This window comes from Marmota marmota, unplaced genomic scaffold (genome assembly GCF_001458135.2).
Source record: "Marmota marmota marmota unplaced genomic scaffold, marMar, whole genome shotgun sequence".
Taxonomy (NCBI): domain Eukaryota; kingdom Metazoa; phylum Chordata; class Mammalia; order Rodentia; family Sciuridae; genus Marmota; species Marmota marmota.
In genome coordinates, this window is record NW_026000229.1 from 5,398,907 (window position 1) to 5,409,790 (window position 10,884).

The 10,884-nt window shown below is 35.2% G+C and overlaps 1 protein-coding gene across 31 annotated transcripts in view; it reads right to left on the reverse strand.

The window, feature by feature from the left end:
• Nrg4 (neuregulin 4) overlaps window positions 1-10,884 on the reverse strand; it is a 188,931-nt gene that overhangs the window by 37,659 nt on the left and 140,388 nt on the right. For 6 of the 31 annotated variants that reach the window (XR_007343936.1, XR_007343939.1, XR_007343938.1 and 3 more), the window contains one exon: window positions 3,741-3,837. The exons of 21 other annotated variants lie outside the window; for them this stretch is intronic. The gene's annotated coding sequence lies outside the window, so the exon portion shown is untranslated. The remainder of the gene's footprint in view (window positions 1-3,740; window positions 3,838-10,884) is intronic. 4 more of the 31 variants (XR_007343944.1, XR_007343942.1, XR_007343943.1 and 1 more) reach the window with 1 other exon arrangement.

The window sequence follows — 10,884 nt, forward strand, 5'->3', positions numbered from 1 at the left end:
GCAGAGGAAAGGTTCCACATGAGCCTCCGGCCGGGCCTGTGTGAGGCAGCAGTGTTACTGTGGGAGCTCCCACTGCCGGAGTTGGGTTAGGTAAAGCAGCATCCATATTCTCTCAAACTACTATGAAGATCAGGTTGAGGAGGTAAACAAGGAAAAGTAAGGATGAGACCTGGGGGGCAGACTGAAATGCCAAGTGGAAATATTCTGGGGTAAAATCACAAATACTTAAAGTCTATATATGATAATTTTTCCACAGGTAAGGTCAGTCAAACAAGCACTAGGAGAAAAAAGATAAAGTGAAAAAATTTCTTTCTCCTCTAACTCCACCTCCCATTTCCCAAAAGGGGAACTAACACACACACACACACACACACACACACACACTGTCACAGTCAGCACACACCCTGTCACAGATAAGCAGAGGAAAGTGTCTCCTGAGTAACCAAAACATAAAATAAAAACTCTTCCACAATTTAATTATTTTTGTTTTTAAACAGAATTCAGTAGTCTGGGCATGGTAGTATAATCCCAGTGACACAGGAGGCTGAGGAGGGAGAATTTCAAGTTTGAGACCAGCCTCAGCAACAGTGAGACCCTGTCTCAAAATAAGAAATAAAAAGGTATGGGGATGTATATCAGTGGTAGTGTGCTCTGGGCTCAACTCCTAGTACCACAAGAACAAAACAAAGAATTGAGCAAGTACCAATTATTCATGCCTTCTAAATTTTTTTTCTTTTAAGTTTTAACCACTGAAAGAAAATCCTGTCATAATTTAAAAAAAAGTTCTCAATTTTTGAAATAATGTTTTAAATGGCATTCAATTTATATTCTAGAAAAATTAACTGAAGCCTTAAATAAATAAATCCTGAAATGAAGCAGTATAATTTCTTTTGATAAGAAATATTTATTTAAAAAAAACTATAAACTTATTACTTGGATTTCTTAAGGCTGTTCAAATTCAGATAAGATTAGACTTTAAGGGGGAAAAAAAAAAGACAAACTAGCTGATGTAACTAACATAAATCTTTCATCTGGACCATGCTCTGAGTTGGAAGGAGTCAGGAGAATGGTGTACACATAAGCCTAGAGGTCAGATCAGGGTGTAAGCAAATAGGAAAAGGCATAGGAGGGAAACCAGTCAACAAGATGGGTTTCTCTGTCTCACTGCAGGGGCAAAGCAAACACATGCACTTGCAGGAAAAGAAATCCTGAAGGTTAACTTAAATTCAAGAAAAAAGTTTTGTTATTGTTTAATGAGTCATCAGAATTTAGAGAAAGGCAAAGTCACATTTTAATATTATACTCTTATCTAAGAAGTAGAATTGGCTAACCTAAAAATGAATTTTACAATTTTAGGTATTTATTATATAAAAAAGTAAATACTGCCTACCAATGATTGTGCACAAGGAGTCCACTTTTAAACTTCTAGTTCTTTTATGAAAATGTTATGACCCAGTTACAATACAAATGTAGAATTTCAAACAACTCTTTTATAGATAAACAGGTTTAATGAAGTACAGACAGAGAACTTCTTGTACCAGCCGAGAAAAACGCAGAAAGGTTGAGTTTTGTACCCGCATTTACGCGAAGCTAAGTAGCTTTTGTCTTTATGTGAATAACTCTCTTGTTAAATTACTTATATGCCTCATTACTGCATAGATTTCCAAGTAGTAAAGAGTTGTGCTACCTAATGAGGTACATACCAAGGACTAAGGGATCATGCCCATTTCCTGGCACCTAAGATTAATGCTGGAATGTATACAAATGCTCAGTAGGATGAGCAGCTCCAAAACAGAATTCAGCTTATACCACCAACAATCTGACCCTAAATATTGTAGCTATGTTGAGTATACTGCAAAGTATTTCAGATTCTTCTGTGTTCAAGGTACGTTGTTAACACATTAGAGACATTTAGCATGAGTAAAAAGAACCAGGTTTTGAATCATGTGAACAGAATGCCATTTAGTTTCAAGAACAAACACTGGACTGTAAGCTGGAAACTAGTTTCCTGACCCCACTATGGTGCTTGTTGGATATATGATCTTGGGCTACTCAAAAGTCAAAATCAAAGGAGCAACACCTGCCTTAACTATTTCATAGGGCTATTGTCAGAATCAAATAAGACAATGTCAAAAATTGTTGTGAATACTGAATCATACAAGTGAAATTGAAATGAAAGTAGTCACTTTGCAAAGGCCGTGTTTACTTCATGTTAATCTGTAGGGAATAAAATGCCTAAGAAAAATTACAGCTAGAAAAGGGTAAGAGCATCGTGATCAATAAATGTTCTGTTAGTAGTATTAAGTATTTCTCAGAAACAAGAAACAGAATTATAAAATAATAATAAAAGAATTCACAAGCCAAAGAAAGATTCAATGTCAGTGCCACCTCACTTCCAGCTATCCTAGAAAGAAAAATTCAAATACTGGCATATGCAAAAGGTAACTTCTAGCTAACCAATACTCTGTGTGGCAATCAAAGTTCAATCTGTAACATGTGAAAAATGAAAAACCAAAACAAAAAGAAAAAGAAAACTACCAGAAGTGTTTAAGAAAATAAACTGGCAACATGGGCTTGGATCCCTTTAATAGTTCATTCAAGGCCATATGATAACATATATAGCCAAAATCCTATGAAACTCCTACCAGATTTGACATGCCAAAAACTCAGGGAAGACTGGATCACAACCTTTGCCTCTTTTATTAACTAGTTCCTAAATGTAACCTTATTAAGCATTTATTATATTCTTAATAATGTCTATAGATAACTTGACTAATATTCAATCTTGCAAAAATTTTGTTGTATCTCTAGATAATTATGAGTCTAATATAAGCCTGATTAAAAAGCAAAATCCTAGACTCCTTCAAGATTGACTATTACCCAGCTAATTCATATGCTGAAATAGATTATAGATTATATCTGAATATAAATGATAAAATAGACTGCATAGAGATTAATCCATATTTGTCATTAGTCAGGGTCTTATTTATAGTTTTAATGTGAAGGACTGTAAGTTTTTAGATTAAGTAAATTACTGTGAAAATGTGAAGTATTTTATTTACTGAAACTAGCTAAAGAACAGGAAGTAAAGGAAACATGTCAAGAAAATGATGAGAGTCAACTACAGCAGGATAAAAATATGATTTTCATTATGGAGTTTGCATTGGCCAGTCTTCTCCAATGAATACTTTCTTAGAGAAACACCCTGGAATACTACTGGCTGGGTTAACCAGAGCAATGAGATAAAATTTTGTGATTTGTTAGTTTCTTAATGTGGTCTTGTTTCTCTATATTAACAAAACAATTAATCAAGTCTCTGTTCTTCCTATTTTGTCTACCTCAAAAAAATGATCAGGGAGAAAAATCTAAAACTATTCTTTAAAAAATTTTATTTAAAAAATGATAAGAAAAAATTAAAACTATCAAATCACATATATATGTTTTTAAATAACCTATTATGATTCTTGGTAAAAATATACATTTACAAAGTATTTATACATATACAAAGTATTTATACATAAAATTGGTATGTACTAGTTTTCCCTTTAAGTAGTATTTTCAATAAATATAAAGTCATACTTAAATATTATGAATAATATGTAAGTGGGCCTTCCAACTGTAGAGATTTTCCCCGTTCATGTTTGGTAAAACTTGAGGGCTCAAGACTGTAAACCAGGAACAGCTGGAAAATCTTACACAATTAAACCACAGTTCTAAATGTATTCGTGCTGGCATCTTACCTTCCCAGGCTTCAGGACTCAACAACCTTCTAATGCAGGGGAAATGTCATGCCCCAACTTGGAATAAGACAAAGAGAAGCCAGCATCAGTTCACTTCCTGACAAAAGAAGTTAAGTATTAGAGCTGGGCAGAAGTCACAGTTGTCACTCTGCATGGTATTCCTGTGTAGCAAATGAAATCTTATTGATAAGATAAAGGAATATTTTTAGCTGTCTTCCAAATGAGATAGTGGATGATAAAGAGAGTGAACAAAACATAAAAACCTCAGAAAAAAAACACATAATTTGATATAACTTCATTATGCAACAATAAGAAGAAAATGAAGAAATTTAAAGCAAGATATACCTTGCTTTTCATTGGCCCTCAGCTTCAACAGCATGAGATAAGCCAAGTTGGTTCTGAAGGGTAATTTTTAACTTTTGAACAAGTGACACAAATCAGTGGGAAAAACTCAAGTAGAAGAGAAATCGTCCTGAGAGAGCAAATACGTTTCCATTGTTGTATAACCATATCCCGCCCTGTGTGAGAAGTACAATGATGTTGCAAAATATGAGGTGTCAAGGAGATTCATCCTATTAAATTTTGTTCTAAATATGGTGAGGTCAAGAAAGATATCAGTTGTTCCTACTGATAACTTTAATCAGAGGGTTACTAAAATAAAAAGCATTATAATGCGTAGCTAAATAGAACAGCTGTTTTATGCATTTGCATCTGTTCTTCTATTATCAGCTTTGAGGCTGTTATTTCCGTTCCATAAAGGTGTTCTAAAGATCAAGATAATTCTTGATGTTTGATAAAGCACATGGCACAATGCCAAAAGTCAAAGTAAAAAGGATTTTGCTCTAATTAATCACAGAGACATTTTGAACTTTTTCTTTGAACTATAACCTTCTACTAAATTTAGAGATGCAAAAGCTAAAGTCTTATCTTTGAAAAAAATGCCAAGAACCAGCCTATCTTAACCAACTAACCTTAAGAAAAATATAAAATTTTTTATGGTTAATAAAATGATTCAAAATACTAATATTCCTTTTGGAAACCAAGTTAAATAAAACATATAGCGATAGACACTGCTGATAGCCAAAAATACAATATATAATTCAATGAGGCATATCAAATGCAGTAGTATTTAAGCACAATGGATTTCTTGCATTTTCCAAATATAAGTGATTCTTAGCTGTAATCATTTTAGCTTCCTGTAACTAGCCTTTCAGAGATGATATGTTTTTACTTCTATATTGCATCTCTTAAATAGATCTGTCTTTATTTTACCACCTGACAAGTGATGATTTCTAACTAACAATGAGACTGCTACTGTCGTAGATAGCACAGACTTTAATCTCTGCCAAGGCAGCAAAGCCCCTCTCTGATCTGAACTTCTGGCCATGTGAGCAAATACCACTTGGGAGGGTTCCGGTGAAACCAGAGCTTACTAATAGTCACTCTGGGTAACTCTTCCACAGATCATGCTTTGCTGATTTAAACTCATCACAAAGTCCTACCTCCACCCTGCAATGCTTATTTCTAGGTGATCCCAGGATAGGTCATAAGATGCCCGGAGGAAAGTGAGGCCACAAGTCAAGGCCTCACCAGCTAGTAGTGCAGGCATAGGTGAACACAAACCCTTCCCCCACTTTTACTCTAAGAGACTACTAAGTTGTAGACGGAAGGCTGTTTGACTTGTGTCTAACTTTGCCAAAAAGCCAAGGACTGAAAGGGCTGCTACCTGGGTTGTTCTGTTTGAAGTAGACAACAACAACAGCAAAAAGACTACCAGGTTTTTTTGTCAAATGTGCCTTTTGGGGTTATCTGATACTATATGGCTGCACTTTTCATTGTCTTTATCTTACAACTCAGTAAATTGTAGACAACTTATAGTAGTACAAATACATTTTGTTTAGTGTAAGACAAAAAACTGCCCTGTGAGTATTGATCAGTTTCATACCTGTTTATAAATTCATTTCAACATGTCTGATAACTTACATATGTTTGCGTTAGTAAATTCTCTTCTGGGTCAATTTTGACATCTATTGGTTTCCTCATTAAATAATCTATTCCTTATTAATCAGCTGAATACATTTTGATACATCTTCCTTTTATATCTGAAGATAGCAGGCTGTGCTCTGCCCTAAGTTACTCCATTTGCAGTACAAGTGCTAAGGCAAAATGAACCAGCATCTTGTTTGTGCAAGTAGAAAACCATCACATGTTGGACACACAGAAGAACCACCACCAGCTCTAAAGAACAATTATAAGGCACATACTGATAATTTATTCATGCTTATAAAAAATTACTACCTTATCAAATTAAATCAGGGACACATGGATTTAAGGACTTATCAAGACCCTTTCACCTTGACAGCTAGCTTCATGGCTGTCTTCACTAACTCCTTTTCTGATCATCTGCAGTGGCTCTTTGTATTTGTATTTGTTCTTTGTATTACCTCTTCATATTCTGTGGCCACCTTAACTCTTTTTCAGCCTCTTTGTAACCTTTTACCACTGCATGAACGATAATGAGTGATTTGCATGTTATAGATATTAGTAATTAAGATTGGAATGGAATAAAGAACTTGAATTGCCACAGTCATAACTACCAAGTAAAATCAGGAGTACTTAGTGAACTAAAGCTGATGAAACTGATGTAGCTTGTGAATTTATTGATGTTCAATAAATCCTGACATTGTGGAAAGACGCAAACTTGTTTATCTATGTAAATGGAATAGCCCACTCATTACAATGTGTATGAAAATCATGATTTTTTAAAATAAAAAAAAAAAATCAGTTTTAAATCCATTGGGATGCCCATGGATTCACCTGGCAGAGCCAGATGAATGGAATTCCAAGAGAAGTCTTCCTCCTGAGCAGTTTATACTCTAGCCTGTCTTTTTGTGGTTCTCAGAGGTGAATCCAAAGCAGAACTTTAAATCTGTTGGTTCTCTGTTTCATTAGATTTTTTTTCCCTCTCTACTAATTTTATGTCTTTTTGTTGTTGTTGTTCATTTATGGCACATAGATTATTTCCCATTAGTAAGAGCAATGATAAGGGCTTTGGTTTCATAGTATGATTATCTAAAGATTATAGTAGGTAGATGATGATATATATATGTTGGATAAGAGAATCTGATTTGTCAGGCTTGGAAAAGAATTATTTCTCTATTTGTCTTTTTTTCTTTTCTTTCTTTCTTTTTTTTAGTTCAAATTGATTAAAAATGTTATGCTCACTGGAAAGGAGAACATCTCTTTGACATGTGGACCAGTGAGTTTTGTGACTCTGTGCTTACTCTTGACTTGTGCCAAATATGTACAGCTGAAATGATAGGCTCTGTCTCTGTATGACTAAAATTCAGAAAGGCTCTTACCTCTCATTATGTGAGGATGAAGTATCTACAGGGAATATTAATAAATGACAGTGTGGAGCCTCTCAAATTAAAGGAGTACTATTCTGACTGACATAGGGATAAATAAGCTCTTATATAACTGAATATTCCGAAAATTCCCAGAATAAGGAAACTGAAATTCTAATGCTTGAAATATGCTGAGCTTAAATAAAATCCTTCTCACTAAAACTAAGACATATTTTGAGAATCCAGTTCATATTAATAAGAGCAAATCTTTCACAAACAAGACTAACTTAATAGTTTTGGTTTAATAAAAACAGCTATATCTTTTTCCTGGGTTAACAACAGTACATTTATGTATTGCAGATTCAAAATGGCAGATTAGAGAAGGCTGTATTTCCAGTAGTTCCATGGCTTGGGAGTCAAGCAAAGTGGGTGAAAGAGTCTTCACTGAAATTCAATATTAGACAGTCAGAGTCTCTTAGAGACCAGACATGTGGGTGCATTGAACAAAGAACAAGAACGATAAAAAGAAAAAAAAAAAAAACAAGAAAGAGTACACTTGAGCCAACCTGGTTACAGTAGGAGCAGTGGTACTGGGTCACCACAGAGGAAGAGATAAACAAGCAGAGAGAAAGACAATAAACAAACTTGGCACAGAAAAATACTGAAGATCAGAAAAGCAGCCTGAGCTTAGCTGATCAAGAGGCTGTATAGCAAACTCATTTGAAAAGAGCTGTGTATTTCTCAACTGGCAAGCAGAGGGCTGAAGTGGGGAGCTATCTCAAGGAGGTCATGACACAACTTGCTTCTACAGGAGTCCGAGAAATTATAGCAAATATTGCCATACTGCCCTGGCAAGTTCCTACCATGTGGCCTAGGGTGTACGTAGTAGAACATGAGTGAAACAGGCACAAAGAAGAGTGTACCCAGGGGAATTGAATTCAGAGATATGGAGGGGTGTGTTTTCCCTTTGAGTCTGGTGACCCGTCAGGAAACTGAAAAGGCAGGTGTGATTAACCTCAGGGATTAAGTCTGGGAAAGCTGTGTTCATGGGCACTGTAATGTGTAAGACCTCTGAAGGGTTGGCTTCCCTGCCCCACAAGTAGAATTCTCAGGAGGTTTCTGAAATTGAGATTCCCAGCAGAGACTGGTATCTGTCTGGCCTTAGAGGTAGGCTGGCAAATCTTTCCAGAACAGATACCAACTAAAAATGTCCTTAAGGCCTGATCAGAACTAAGCCATTGCCATTAGAACTCCTCATTAGAACTCTGTAGCCGCCCCTCCCTGGGAGTCTAGTGATCTGATCTGCTACAGTACTTCCCATTCCATCCTACCTTTTGCTGGTCAGAAGGGAAGATGTAAGTTATTTTAAGCAGTTTCAGCTTTAGACCACTCCAGCTAGCAGCTTGGTGAGCAACACAAAAGAGGAAGGTGTTAAAAAAAACCCCAAAGGCTGGGGTTGAGGCTCAGCAGTAGAGCACTCAGCTGGCATGTGCGAGGCCTGGGTTCAATCCTCAGCACCACATAAAAATAAATAAATAAAGATATTGTGTCCAACTACAACTTAAAAAAAAATCCCTAGTCCTCACTTATTTGTTCTCTCTCATGCATATTCTCTCTCTCTCTCTCTCTCCCTCCCTCCCTCCCTCTCCATAGCCCAAGAAGAAATGGAAAGGAGGACAGTCAGATGTAGGTAGTGACCATCCAACCTCATCGACAGTTTTGACCAACTTAGTAGAGACAATTCTTTCATTTTTCATTAAGAATCATCCCCCCTTTGGTGTTCTTGCTGTGCTGGTTGGTTTATGGATATATATATGTGCCTATATATCTGTACATATTTGGGATATATATATATATATACACACACACATACATATTTGTTTCTTTCTCATTTTGGCATTTTTAATGATTGCTATTTTTCCTTGTCTTTTGCAGGTTAGGATTTTTTTTGTTCATTTTTGTTTTGTTTTTGTTTGTTTCTCTTTCTTTCTTTTCCTCTCTCTAACAACCAAAATTCTATCATTCTTTCTCTCTCATTACTTTGTTTTTTAAAATTATTTTCTCCTCCTTTATAGACGTCACTTGCTACATCTCTTCTGCTTTCTCTCTTTTCACATTTTGAACATTCTAGTCTTCTTTCATTCAGACTTACCTTCACATCACATTTTCTTTTCTCTTAATGAACTATATTTTTACCATCTTTTAGAACTATTTAGTTTATATAACTCCTACCCATAACACCATTCATGTTGCTACAGTGATTAATACTATGGATGGCATTGTTGACACATATTGTTTAACGCCAGATCTAGTTCACGGCTATTTATTGTTTTTGCTTTCAGCAATGGCTGATTCCACCATTCCTGTTTGGGGGGTAATTAGTGCTGAAGATGTCATAGTAGGCAACAGGTATTTATTTTAATGCTATACGTTGTTTGCTTCTGTTATTGCTATTGTTTGTTTCCTCCTTTTCTGTGAGATGCTTGGAATCTATGAGGACACTATTGATCAGCAGAGGGTAGAGACTCTGCTGATCAACTAAACCCAGCCAACAGATACTATGCCTTGGTCCATATACAAATTAACCACACTCAAATTTCAGTGATATTTGAATACAAAGAAGAGACAACCAGGCCCCAAGGAGAAATAGCTATTAGGGGAGGGGGCTCAGGTCCCACTGATAGACATCTACTCCTACAGCAAAAACAGAATGAACACAAAGGTGATAGACAACACATGTATCTACAAGGGGATCTCAATCTAAACCACTCTAGAACACTTTGTGCCCTAAAAAGGACCACACTTAAGATTGGAAGAGAAATCCATCCCAACATATGCATAAAACCCAACACAGGAATCTAAGAAGTATGAAAACACAAGGTATTATGACACCTCTTGAAGTTCATAATTCATCAGCAACTGACTCCGAAAATATTGAAGTAGATGAAATACCAGATAAAGAATTCAAAGGAATTAATAAAAAAATTACCAATGAATTCCAAGAGAACACACCAAAACAACTGAATAAATTAAAGAAGTCAGCACAGGATATGAATGAGAAAAAACAATAAGGAGATAGAGATACTGAAAAAGAACAAAAGAATGTGGAAATGAAAGACACAAAAAATCAAATAAAATGTTCAGATGAATGTCTCCAAAATAGAGTAGACTATGCTGAAGAGAGAATCTCAGAGCTGGAAGACAAAGTGGCAAGTCCCAAACATTCAGAAAATATTAAAGAAAAGAAGTAACGATGATCAGAATATATAAGAACTTTGAAACTTAAGTGACCAAATTTAAGAAACTATGAAATTGAAGAGGGTTGTAAGATGTGGGCTAATAAATGGGTAACCTCTTTAGGAAAATAATAAGAGAAAAATTTCCAAACATTGAGAATGAAATGGACATCCAGATGCAGGATGTATTCAGAACTCAATAGACAAAATCAAAAAGAACCTCTTCATGACACATTAAAATGTCTAACATACAGAACAAGGATAGAATTTTATAAGCCTCACATTTAGAAGTAAGCCATTTTTTTTTTCTATTTTCTTAGCACAAACTCTAAAATGCAGGAGGGGATTTTAAGTCCTGAAAGAAAATGACTGTCAAATAAGATTGCTATATCCAACAAAATTATCCTTCATGATGGAACAGGAAATGAAACCTACCAAGACAAGCAGAAACTTAAAGAATTCATGACTACTAAGCTGGCACTACAGAAAATACTTAGGATAATACTATACACTGAAGAAATAAAAAAAAAAAAAAAAAAAAAAAAAAAAAAAAAAAAAAAA